Source organism: Pleurodeles waltl, chromosome 6, assembly GCF_031143425.1.
Source record: "Pleurodeles waltl isolate 20211129_DDA chromosome 6, aPleWal1.hap1.20221129, whole genome shotgun sequence".
In the NCBI taxonomy this organism is placed as follows: domain Eukaryota; kingdom Metazoa; phylum Chordata; class Amphibia; order Caudata; family Salamandridae; genus Pleurodeles; species Pleurodeles waltl.
The window spans coordinates 886,883,887-886,896,541 of record NC_090445.1 but is presented as its reverse complement, the minus strand read 5'-3'; the positions used below and the strand labels follow the sequence as shown (position 1 = coordinate 886,896,541).

Below are 12,655 nucleotides of genomic sequence, written 5' to 3'. Positions count from 1 at the left end.
GACCAGAGTCCTTTGCACAATTCCCTAAGCTACCAGGCACCTGGGCTGATGTCTTAACAGGGCAAGCCTCGTCTCTGTGGTTGCATTACAGCAATATCCTTTTCAAGCAGGAGGCTCCTTCTCCTGGGAGAACACAAATCTCCTTGCAAGAATCTTGCCAAGGTTGTCCCCCTTAGTAAAGAAGCCACCAATCAGAGATCCTGGCTCCAACACTGAAGTAATTCCCACCCACCTGCAGGGTGGATCTTCATGTCAGTCGCTGAGAACACTGGCATAGTGACGTGACCTTCCACTTAAAATTTAATCAAGTTTTACAGACAACAATGTGGTTTAATAATAAATTATTTTCTATTTATTTACCCCCGTTTAATAATATACATGTTAATTTATTTAGGTGCACATTTTAAATAAAAGGGCCAATCTTGTTATAATATTTGATTTGGTGCAATGTGATAGTTCAGCTTATCTGAATATATTGTCTAAATGCTTGTTTAAGCACAGACTTATATTTTGATTTTCTAGTTATTGTTTCTACGTAGCCAACAAGGTTTCATAGAATTGGATAGCTTCATATCTCAGTTATTGTTTCTAAGTAATAAATGTTTCACAGAATATCGGTAGGTGTAAAGCTAGAGGGGCTTCTATATTGACTGTTTATTTTAAAAAGTGTTCATAGTATAAGCATTATCAGAGAGATGGAACTTCAATCTAAGCATAATAGGCAGAGGGCCGCACACAGACGAGAGCTTAACACCTTTCCTTGCTGAAGGTTACAGAGAAGGCAAGTTTTCCGACTGGTTTCTGCTTGCCCGAGAGTGAGGACTATACAACTGTTGTGGCACAGATAGATTAGATTAGAACTGCACAGCAAGAAACAACATCTTACTTACTGTATACTGCTTCCGGTTTTAACAAGGAGGTATGCAGGGGTGAACCTGGGCATTCAAAATCTCACAGTAGGTCCCTTATGGTGCTTTCATCTTAGTTTCCCAAGGGAAGAGATCAGCGATCATCAAGTAGAGAAATCCTAAATTACCATAACATTCTGCCGGTTGACAAATATTGTTTCAACTATCTTGCTTATTCTGTGTGCTTGTTTTGTGTGTGTGTGTGTGTGTGTGCGCTTGTTTTGTGTGTGTGCTTGTTTTGTGTGTGTGTGTGTGTGTGTGCTTGTTTTGTGTGTGTTTGGTGTGTGTGTGTGTGTGTGTGTATGTATGTATCTTATTGTGTGCACTAGTCTAGGCTTTTGATTTTACCCAACTCCAAAAAATATAATCCTAATGTGAATTATTGACTGTGTCTATTCATGATAAAAGGGGGTTTGGGTCCCACTAGTTATTTGTATGTATTCCTCACAGGACTGATCCTTACCCAATATGCATCTTACTTATTTAATGCTCAGTGCGTTCTGGGAGGTTGCAGTCAACATGGTTCTCCGTCTCATTCTGGTACACATAAATCATTCAAGTATTTGTAATGTGTAGCTCATCATTCGTGGGGTCTCGAGGCACTGTAGTGGGTGTGCTACTCAGCTGAATAGCCAGGTCTTGGAGGTCCTTCCTGAACTGCTTCAGCAAGGGGGCCTGTCTGAGGTGGAGTGGAAGCATGTTTCATGTCTGTGCTGCGAGGTATGAGAAGGATCTGTCTCCAGCTGTGCTATTCCTAGTTCTTGGGATGGGCGCGAGGGAGAGTTGAGAGGATCGCAATTGTCTTGCGGGGGTGTAGAATGCCAGGCGGTGGTTAAGATAGGCCGGTCTAATGTTGTGCAGTGCCTTGTAGATGTGTCAGTAGCTTGAAGGTGATGCGTTTGTTTATAGGGAACCACTGCAGGTCTCTAAGGTGGGGTGGAGATGTGGCGGGGAATGTCCAGGATGAGTCTGGCTGCTGCATTCTGGATTCTCTGGAGTCTTGCTTGCAACTTCTTTGTGATTCTGGCATAGAGGGCATTGCTGTAGTCCAATTTCCTGCTGACAAGTGCGTGGGTGACCGTCCTTGTCTCGAGAGGGATCCACTTGAAAATCTTCTGCAGGACACGGAGAGTGTGAAAGCATGACGACAAGACGGTGTTGACTTGGCGGTCATGGATAGTGTGGAGTTGAGGATGATGCCCAAGTTGCATGCGTGGTCAGTGGGCGGGCATCTCCTAAGGCTGCTGGCCACCAGGTGTCATCCCAGGTGGAGGGGTGGAGCCCCCGCACGAGGACTGCAGTCTGAGTTGAGCTTGAGGCAGCTGGCTTTCATCCAGGCGACGACTCCTGTCCTTCCGTTGTCGAAGTTGCTCTTGGCTGTTGATGGGTCGTCAGTGAGGAAGAGTATCAGTTGAGTGTTGGAGGCATAGGAGAGGATGAGTCTGTGCTGTCGGACGATTCTGGCACACAGAGTCATGTAGATATTGAAAAGGGTCGGGCTCAGAGAGGAGCCATGTGGTACTCCACAGCAGGTTTCTTTGGGTTCGGAGGTGAACAGTGGGAGTCTGACTCTCTGGGTTCTACCGGTGAGGAAGGAGCGGATCCATTCCAGGGCCTTGCCATAGATGCTGGTGTCATGGAGTCTGGTGCATAGGGTGGTGTGGAAGACTGTGCTGAATGCGGCAGAGAGGTCAAGGAGGATGAGGGCAGCTGTGTCTCCTTGGTCTAGTATGGTGTGAACGTCATCCATGGCTGCGAGGAGGGCTGTTTCTGTGGTGTGGTTGCTCCTGAATCTAGGCTTGGAAGGGTCTAGAATGTTATTTGACTTGAGGAACTCTGTAAGCTGCATGTTGATAATCGTTTCTATCACCTTGGCAGGGAAGGGGAGCAGAGATATGGGTCTGTAGTTCTTCATGTCTTTTTGGTCGGAGGAGAGTTTCTTTAGGAGCGGGTTGATCTCTGCGTGCTTCCAATGGTTTCCATTGAGTGGTTGATAGTCCGGCATAGCTCAGGACGATGGTGGTGCTGGCTTGGTTAAAGATGTGATGTGGGCACAGGTCCCAGTGTGCCCTTGAGGCAATGGAGCTCATGAGGTTCTGGGTTTCTTCTGTGGAGTTAGGGGTTCAGAGTCAGCTGCGGGTTGGGGTCTGTAGTGGTGCTGGTGGGCGGCAGGATTTGGCTCTTGAATCCTTCGTATATGTCCTGGATCTTCCGGTGATTTAGGAATGACTAATAGGTAATTTTGAAACTATTTCCTCAATAGTTCTGAGTAACATTCGAAGTTCATATTGAAGATCACAAATAGGAGGTTTCTTAAATTATTTAATAAGTTTACACCTCAGTGGGCTGTGATACTTTAGGTTCTAGAGCTGCAAACTGCAACAAATGGCGAGAGTCCAGAAAGGGTGGATATAATTTGAGGGACTGTGTTAAAATCATTAAGCCGGATTGGTATCAGTATTCTGAAAGCCAGGAGAAAAAAAAACAGAAGAAGAAGAAGAAGAAAAAGAAAAAGACAAAATAAATACATAATAATAATAATAATAATAATAATAATAGGATTGAGCATTACAGAAAGGATCAACACATCACAAAAGTGGGGTCAAGGCCCCATCCCAAATAAATGGGGACAAAGTCTTTCTGCTCCCACCGGGGGGCAGATACGATAATTACCCACCACTATAGGCATGGTTATGCCCCCACTCCAAAAACAACAGTCTTTCTGAATCTCTCTCCCTTCCCGATTTTATATATAGGCTAAAAGAGCTTGGCTAACTCCCAATATCATCCCACTTGCAATGGTGAGCGGGTGCGCTGTCACCTGGAAAAACCTACCAGACAGAGACACTTCTGAAAACTAAACATCTGTGGGAGTCCAGGGTGGTGTGCTTCACTTGCCATTCAACATGGTCATGGGCAGTGCAGGGGCTCCTCTATGGCCCTGTTCCTGCCTTTCCATGGTGGTGAGCCTGCCATGAAAAGGCTGGCAGAAAGTCAAGTTGTGATCAGCCCAGTGGTGTAGACATCAGCATCGCCATGCTGGACCGTGACTTGCACTGCCACCAACCAGTCAGGATCCATGATACTGGAGGAGACAGTGGCCTCCTGGCGGTCTGACCGCAAGGATTTTATTCTGGCAGTCGGACCGCCAAGATTGTGGCGCTCGGACTGCCGCACGAGTATGGCGGTCTTATGAACACCATACTCGTAATGAGGCCCATAAGTTCTCTTCGGCAGTGCATCACATGGCATTCCCAAAGAACAACTGTGCCAAAATCTTAGTTTGGGGACTGTGCTCTGTTAAGAATCACCTGCCTAGTGTCTGGCTTACTAGGGTAACATACAGTAGAGCAGGAGGATCCTTATGTAGAGAACGGAGACATCAAGGGACATCAATTCTGCTATGGCTACAATAAGAGTAAGATTTTTTAACCATCATGACCATGCTAAATATGCATAACTCTTTGAACAGGAGTGTTGCAGCTCTCTCTAGATTGGGTATTAGGGTATTTTTTGTATGCTGACTCGACAGCACAGAGGACTTAACAAGGTTTTCAAACACTGAAGTTGAAATGAATAACAATTGTTCTGCGTTTATAATAAGGGCACTTTGCAAACCTTTTGATATGGATTATAAAATGTGTGAAATAATGGTGTAAGATTGATTTTGCTTGAGAGGCTTGCATGGAAGGGGTCAGGCATGATATGGAGATGTCAAAAAGGGACGACAGGATGGTCAGATTGCAGTTTTTGTTTTTCTATTATTGAGCAATATTACACCAAGGTATATAAACCAATAGTTAAAGAAAAGAAGCACAGGCTCCTCTTTTACGATACTCTTTTCCTACAGAACAAGCACACACTGTGAATAATATACTATAACTCCACAGCCTTAAGTGGTAACATAGGAAATAAAACAAGGAAATATAGCAATGGATGAGCAGGTAAAACCAAACAGGATAGTGTATAAATTAAAAAATTAATCTGTCTTTCTCTGTTATACCTGGTTTCAAGATCAAATTAGACAAAGGTCACCAACAAGAAAGGTTTCAGTACACGGTTCGCCCTACCTCTTTTGTTTGGAATTCAGAAGTTATGGGCTTTTTGCAACTGTGCAAAGACAATGGTTCTACAGTCACATCTAACTAAAATTTAGTGGAAACTAAACCAATCTATCTTCGTGGTGAGTAGCTCCATTTATTTACCAGGAGTTCCTTTCTCCTGTTACATTTGACATAGCCCAGGGCAAAAAATATATATATATATATCTATCAGGATCCAAGAGTACTGGAATGGCTAGTTTCAACTTTTGACTGCTGTGCGAACTAAAGCCTCTAAAAGCAAGAGTCCCTCAGATCGACAAGTATAGTGCCAACACATTAGGATTCCAACCCAGTTGCTCCAATCAGGTGTGTGCAGACTTTATGAACTACAACTGGATCACAGGATCACCTGCCCACATGCCAGATTTCAGGGGTTGTAGCCTCAAAGCTCTCTGGTACACTGAGAGAGAGGTCTCTTCAGGAAGTGTCATCTTACATCAATGGAGGAACACCTACGCCATGCCTTCTGAAGTTGAGCAAACAGAGGTTTAAGTACTTGATCAGTAGGTGGATAATTGGGAACCTATAGAAGAAAGACAAAGAATTTCAAAGGCATGGAACAATTAAGGAGTAGTCTCTTCTGCCGACAGCCCACCTTGAAATGGATGTGGACAAATTGAAAAGGCACCAAAGGTAGCTAGAATAAGAATACTTGGTATTTCATCTGCACAACAAGTTGACGTTTTTAAAGAGTGGTGGGTGGGAATTCAGAGTCTGAGGTCACAGACCACTAGATTGTGGTTAGACATGAGTTGAAATGCTGGATGTGAAGCACAGAGGGGATTTTGGTGCTGATGGCCATTGTCCGCAATCTCAATGGTAACGTGAAAGATACAAAGTTATTTTACCAGTGCGTCCCTTGTGGATGGAGTAAAATAGGAGTCAGGAATGCAGAGGAGACTGAACAGAATGAATCATGCAAAAAGAGTAGTCATCTACTTGCAAATCTGTCCAAGCAGGTTTTTGCCTTGCAAGTTTTTTGTGATAGCTACGTAATTTCCAAAGACTTTGTTTAGAAGGGAAAGGTTAATGATAGGTCTGGATAATGCAAGCTCCTTTATATCAGAAGCGACTTTTTGACGGACCCAATATAAGTTCATCTGTGAGATCATCTTGGACTAAGATAATAGCTTAATGGGGGATTTGCTGAGGCTACCAAATGCTGTGTTTTTCAAACAATTAGCAGTTTGCCTAGCTAGAGTTAGATATACTAGTCTATAATAGCACAGTTAGTTTTAAGGCCTGCAACCTTGTTTAAAGCTTTAGGCTTGCAAGACCTTAAATTCTGATTTTAATGTGCAAGCAGTATTCGCCATCCCATTCTCAGAAGACCTCTGATCGAAATCTAACAATGCTTTTAGAGAAATCTTGTGAGGACTATAGAGCTTTTTCGTATACACCCTCACATTGAGCCAAAGAAAATTGAAAATGCCATGCATTTCATGAAAAACCTAAAACCTTGCTGTTCCCACAGTAGTCTATGTCACTGTATGATTGTTTTTGGTTTCAAGTGCTTTGTGATCATTTTGAACTACGTTTTTGCAGATTTTATACTACACCCTTAAGAGACCAAAGGCCCATTACCTTTCCTGCTCGCCTAGCTTTCAAATTGGTTGGCAATCTGTTCGCCAGCAAATTTTCCCAACCAAAAAAAAAAACAGAAAAAAACAAACAAAAAAAAACACTGATTTGGTTGGGCAAAGACTTAACATCGCCATCCTGTACCACACATCGTGCTTCGTGTGGCATAATGAATACAGGCACCTAGACAAATCTGTCAAAAGCCTAATTAGGCCTCAAATAAATACATAAAAAGCCGGTCAGCTTCAACATTATCTAATGAAGAGCAAGTAACTCAGAAAATCCCCTATACTATACAGAATTTCAAAAGAAACGACAACATTTCATGTTCTATACTGCTGAGGCTGTGGAAAAGAGTTGACTACCTATGTTAAATTGCCAATACCCAGAGCATGACTCAGAGGAAAAAAATAAATGGGCTTTCAAGAAATCGTCTTACCAAGAAAAGGCAATACAGAATACAGGGTTTATATGTAAAAATAAACACATGCCTAAATACATCCATTCTGCTGTGCCATCAGCCCTGTCAAAATCAACACTAGCAGTGCGCCGGGCTTCTCTCCTCTTAGCACCAAGACTATAAGTTAGTAAAAATATGCTAATCAATCTGCTTTTGTTTTTATACGCGCACTGCGCCCCGGGTACCAAGAAAAATTGCACTTTATGACCTACTTTATCTAATCAAACAGTTCATAGGTGCATTATTTAAATTTGAACTAAAGTCTCTTCCAGCAGCTTAATCGCCTTTGACAAAAGTGAAGCGAGTCAGCAAAAGAATGTTTTCGCTGCAAATTCAGCTGCAGCCTTTTATAAAAGCAACCTGGCAACTAACAGCTTCAGCCAATAAGCTGCAGGCAGACAGACAGCCCGAGCCGCGAAACTGCACATGGACAGCATCTCTCATAAGATGATGCAACCTCTACCTCGAGTTACAGAACTCTGCTCACGTCACCTGCAGCATGGATGGGCTCTACGGCGAGGAGCAGTCCCGAGTCTGACTCAAACACAATCCATAACTTCATAAATCCATACAGTGGTAAAACCAAAGTGAACGTCAGAGCAGTACCCGTGGCAAATACGCTGATGTGACAACGTTTTAACCTTGCTACAGAAACAAGCATCGGCAAAGTTATTAGGTCTGCTTGCATACACTAAAACATGCGAACAGCGGCATGAACAAATGTTCTGGTGGTAGTAGCAGCAAAGGCGATGGTGGTAATGGTCTTTTACTTGCAGTTACTTAGTTGCATTTAATTTATTTTATTCAACGGATATTTATCAAGAGTAATACAAAATTAATCATCATCTCTGAATGAGCCAGCACAGGCTATGACAGTAAGAGGACACACTAAGAACCGTTAGTATAAACTATTACCTCTACTTATATACTTTGTTTCCATAAGTTTAAAACCTTATGTTGCCTATCAACCTTTTCTTTTACGCATAGCTTTTATTACAGTACTTTTTGCTTACTCATGAAGCTTACTAATGCAGGTACTGGTAATACTTCACACAAAATAAAAAATATTTCAGCACCAAGAGAACAGCAAACCGATTCCTATCAATAAAAAAACAAGTTTAGAAACAAATACAGCAGAAATATTTGCAGATCTTCGAAAATTAACTTAACAGACAAGATATCACACAATTAGTTAAGTATCACAGAAAACGCGTAGCGCAGAGATACGTTACTGCAAGGGCCTTGGCAAGCGAACATTTTATGGAGGGCAAAGGCCACTTTAAAGTCCCTCCATAACAACTGTGTACATACTGCTAGATTTTTTCTATCTGTCTACAGAAGGCCCTTCTCTGCACACAGCTCAGCAAGGGTAGAAGGTACATAATACTACAAGACTCTGCTGCATCTTGATATAAATCTTTAGATTGATATATTTAGTCAGTAGTCGAAAACAAATTTACGAAGTGTGAATGGATTTTCTGTAAAAAAGTAATATAGGCTACACTTTCGCATGGTGACATATGTCAGTACGTAAGAGAGTCAGTGATAAATGATGGCAGTGGAACAAGCAAACTTTGGTAATAATTCAGAGCTGGTGGTACAAACTGCAGCCTTCTTCATACCTCTATTCCCAAGGTCTTGGATGATATATGATGTTCTTAACTCTTTATGACACCAAAAGCTCTGCACACTAAGCAGGAATATCTAAACATTCAATGTATATCCAAATGAAGAATGCTGAATTTAACCAGCCAAAATAAAACGTGCCGCCATCAACCCAATCCTGTCTGATGTAAATATGCACTAATCTACCTAATATGCCAGACTTTTATTTTTGTACTAAAGACATGGGGAAACGTTGTATCCAGGAATCAAATATCCGATTTAGCTATGTTATCAAAGCGTGATCCCTCTTCTGACATGGCAGGTGAGACACACAAGTGATGAGAGGGAGTATTGCCCATCCCATCTAAATACAAGAAGAAAGTATTTACTTGCACAATGACTGTAGATCCAACAAATAAGAAAAAAATGGTGGTTCTGCAAATCCATAAAACAAAACATAAGCAATTAACTTTGTCTCCCCTGTAGCACTAGATCTTGTACCTAAGGAGACAAATCAAACAGTGTATGACATTTACATTTAATACATCAAAAACAAGAAGGGGTGATTTGCTTGATAACAAGTACCGTCCTTAATGCATTCCTTTCCATATTCCTCAAGTTGTGCACAGGGATATTCAATGAGACATTGTGGATCGGACCTCAGAAGCTCTTGTGTTTAAAACAAAAATGGCCACGACCAATGGACTAGTAATACAAATATACTTCATGGATATGGGGATGGAATTCGAATTGAAAATGTTCACTTCTACTCTTTAAAGCAAATATCACTTAGGAAAAAACTACGATAACACTATAGCAGGACACTACATTTAACAGGTTGACCATTCTGACAAAGGAGCTGAGTGTTAAAGGGCTTTGTGAATGTGGAAAGCTCTTTCTTCTCAGTTCACTGCAAGCACATTAAAAAGGTATAGGTTAACTCACTTTTGAATTTTAATGTTATGCCTTGACTGAAGGAGTGAGTTGGCAATGTTGTAGCCAAGACACCGTTAAGCAAAAGGAGGCTAAGTGTGTGAGGTATGTGCTCCTGTCCAAGCACTGCAGAGCTGTTCAAGACCTCAGCAAGAAAATTTATCATACATATTAAAAAAACGTGCAAGTGAAGGATGTTGCATCAATATGCTTTCCACTTGCATTGTTTGAATACTAAGTCCTTACTCCTCAGGTTTTTCCTATAGTGTTCCTCACAGCAAACTACTCTGCTATAGCAGATTATGAAATCCTGTTAAGTTATTGCTCTGTCCCTGCTACTCTTTGAAGACAATCACAATACTCTTATTTTCCCCATGTATATTTGGTTCAAAGACTCCTGGAAAAAACCTCCCAAATATGGGCCTAATTTTACAACATACACACATACAATGTGATGTATTACAAGCCCTTAAAAGGAAAGCCTATCGCTGACTGACACATTCATTGCCTCTTCATCCGTCACTCATCCTTCCAGACTCCCTGTTGAGGCATCAGCTCCCTGACAGTACCACGTCATCCTTTAGTAATATATTTATTAAAAGTGAGTGTTTAAACATAAACTGAGAAACACTACAGCCCTAATGGCAATTTTAATAATAAACTAAGAGACAAGTAAAGGATCATCTGTACCCTATATATGTGCTAGATTCTTATTATACATGGAGCAAACAGTTAGTCTATTTAATCAAACAAAATAGTTTTTTTTTGTACAGCAGAAATGTAGAACTCACTATGTGAAGGTGTACGTACTCACGTGAGAATGAAGAAAAAAGTGACTCTGTAAAATAAAATATTTGCCTATGATCACACAATTTGAGACTCGTTTATGGGTCAACTACATTACAGTTAGGTCAAGTAGATTATTCAAGTTACTCGACCTGCAGGTCTAGTAACATTTTATGATTTTCAAGGCCTGGTTAGTGTGCTATAAGTGGTTCTGAGTTGTATGATGGTGTGAGGATGGGAATCTGTGCTTGATGTGGCAAACTGTGCTTTGGTAATTTGTGTGTGCTTGAGATGCCAAGGAAATCTTTTTAATGTGTTCAGTTTAGTGAAACTGACTTACAAATATATCTGGAATGTGTTGCATTGTTAGCTGAGTGATGTCAAGATTCACATGAAAGCTGACTGGGTGGATTATCTTGACTGTTGGATGAAAGTAAAATTATCTGTTTGAATAGCTCTATTCGATCATTGTGTGGTATTGTTAGGTTGTGTATGTGGTGGAGTGCCTGGTGATCTCTGACAATATGGCTTATCAGAGCTGTAATGGATGTATGTGAAGTGTTCTCTTAGGCTGGCCTGCGGAAATAATGTAGTCTGTGCAAACACCGAAAGCTTTAACAACATAGTTCACATAACAACCATTTTGTAAAAATAACATACCTAGTAGGAGTTTGCTAGCCCTTTCACATGAATTAGAAGGCAAATTAGATAAGGTTTTAGCATTGCTGTCCCATTATTGTGAGCACTAACAAACCTCAAGTATTAAATTACTCATTCTAACCTCATGAGGGGAACCACTCGTTCTAAACAAGTATTTGTTATGCCTACTCTGATTCGAGGTACAAGAGAGATAAGAAGTTACTTAGTTCCCAAGACAGCAGTTGGTATTTGTGAAGCATGTGCAGATTGAAGGACTGTACTGAGTAACTGCATTTTTCTAAAGTGTGAGGTCAAACGATAAAGCAATTTACAGAACGCTTAGAGGCTGAGGCCCCGATTTTAGATCTAGAACTACGATGCTATTCTGGCGCAGCACCACAGGTCGGGTATTACTTCCCAATTAAAAAGAAATCCACTAAAAAAAAATGCAACATAATATTGTATTCCATACAATATCAGTCAAGTAAGTATTCGTTACAGAAAATACACCTGTTATAAAATATACAGCGTTACTCTTTTTATCGCCACCCTTCCTCACTTCACTCTTTACAATCCGATTTAATAATGCATACTTAGCAACAGCCTAGATTTAGTTTAAAACCGACAGTCTCAAAAGCAAATAAAAAAATCTGTTATTTTAACTTTCTCCCGCTTAGAACTTTCTCTATTCCATGGAAATTAGTGGGAATATTAATTTACCATGATTTAATTACTTAAATATCAAGCTGTTTTTCTTAAATGTTAACATGTGTGCTCACGTGGAGGATGAGAAACTACACAGTACAAACGTGTGAAGCTGAGCCGAGCCAGTAGAAAGCACTCCCCAGCAAGCAAGTTAGCGTTTACTGGGTGGGTGATTGCATGGACGGGAACCCTTCAAAATAAGATGTTTTAAATATTTTATGAGTAGTAGAAATTCGCTTGCACATTCTAAAAGAGCGTAGACCTAAATGTTACACAACCTTCACTTTAATGCATAAATGAACGGGGAGTCGCAACCTGCCACGTCCCACAGCTAACGACATGCCTAAGGTTCCCTTGCATGCGGTTGCACAAAACGTCAGTATATTCTTCCCTTTTCCGCACAGAACCACTTTAAACTCCACCACTATGTTTAACCAAAACCTCTCTCTGATAATAATATTACCCTTTCATCTACATGTCAGCTATCCGGTCTTACCTCCCTTCTCCAGACAGACCTTCCTCCTCCCTCTTCACTCTAACCAAACCAACTCAAATGGTGAAGTGGTATGCTCAGAAAGCTGGTTTAACGCGGATTGACAGTCAAAGGCCGGTCGTGGGAGGAGCTGTGAGATTGAACCTCCCAGTGATTGGTTGAAGAGATAGACCCGCCCCGAAAACACGAACCGCCAATCACCTAAGAAACCGCTTCGGCATCTGCACCGGAAGTAACCGTCAGGATGCTCCGGAAATCAAGTTGTAGTCGCCCAAGGGCCGGGGTGTGGATTACGTGTGAATTGTGTGGTCCACGCAGATGGAGGAGAGAGGGGGTGCAAGCGGGTTAATGGCTACAAGTCTTAACAAAGTGTGCTGTCTTTTGGAAAAATTGGAATAGTTGTATCGATCGGAAGGGCCACGATGCGAAGACTGAGGCGTAG

At 41.5% G+C, this 12,655-nt stretch overlaps 1 protein-coding gene across 2 annotated transcripts in view; it reads right to left on the bottom strand.

Annotated features, from left to right (window-relative positions):
- Positions 1-12,336, bottom strand: part of ALDH18A1 (aldehyde dehydrogenase 18 family member A1) — a 284,510-nt gene extending 272,174 nt beyond the window's left edge. For both annotated transcript variants that reach the window (XM_069239691.1, XM_069239692.1), the window contains exon 1: positions 12,217-12,336. The gene's annotated coding sequence lies outside the window, so the exon portion shown is untranslated. The remainder of the gene's footprint in view (positions 1-12,216) is intronic.
- Positions 12,337-12,655: the final 319 nt, after the last annotated feature.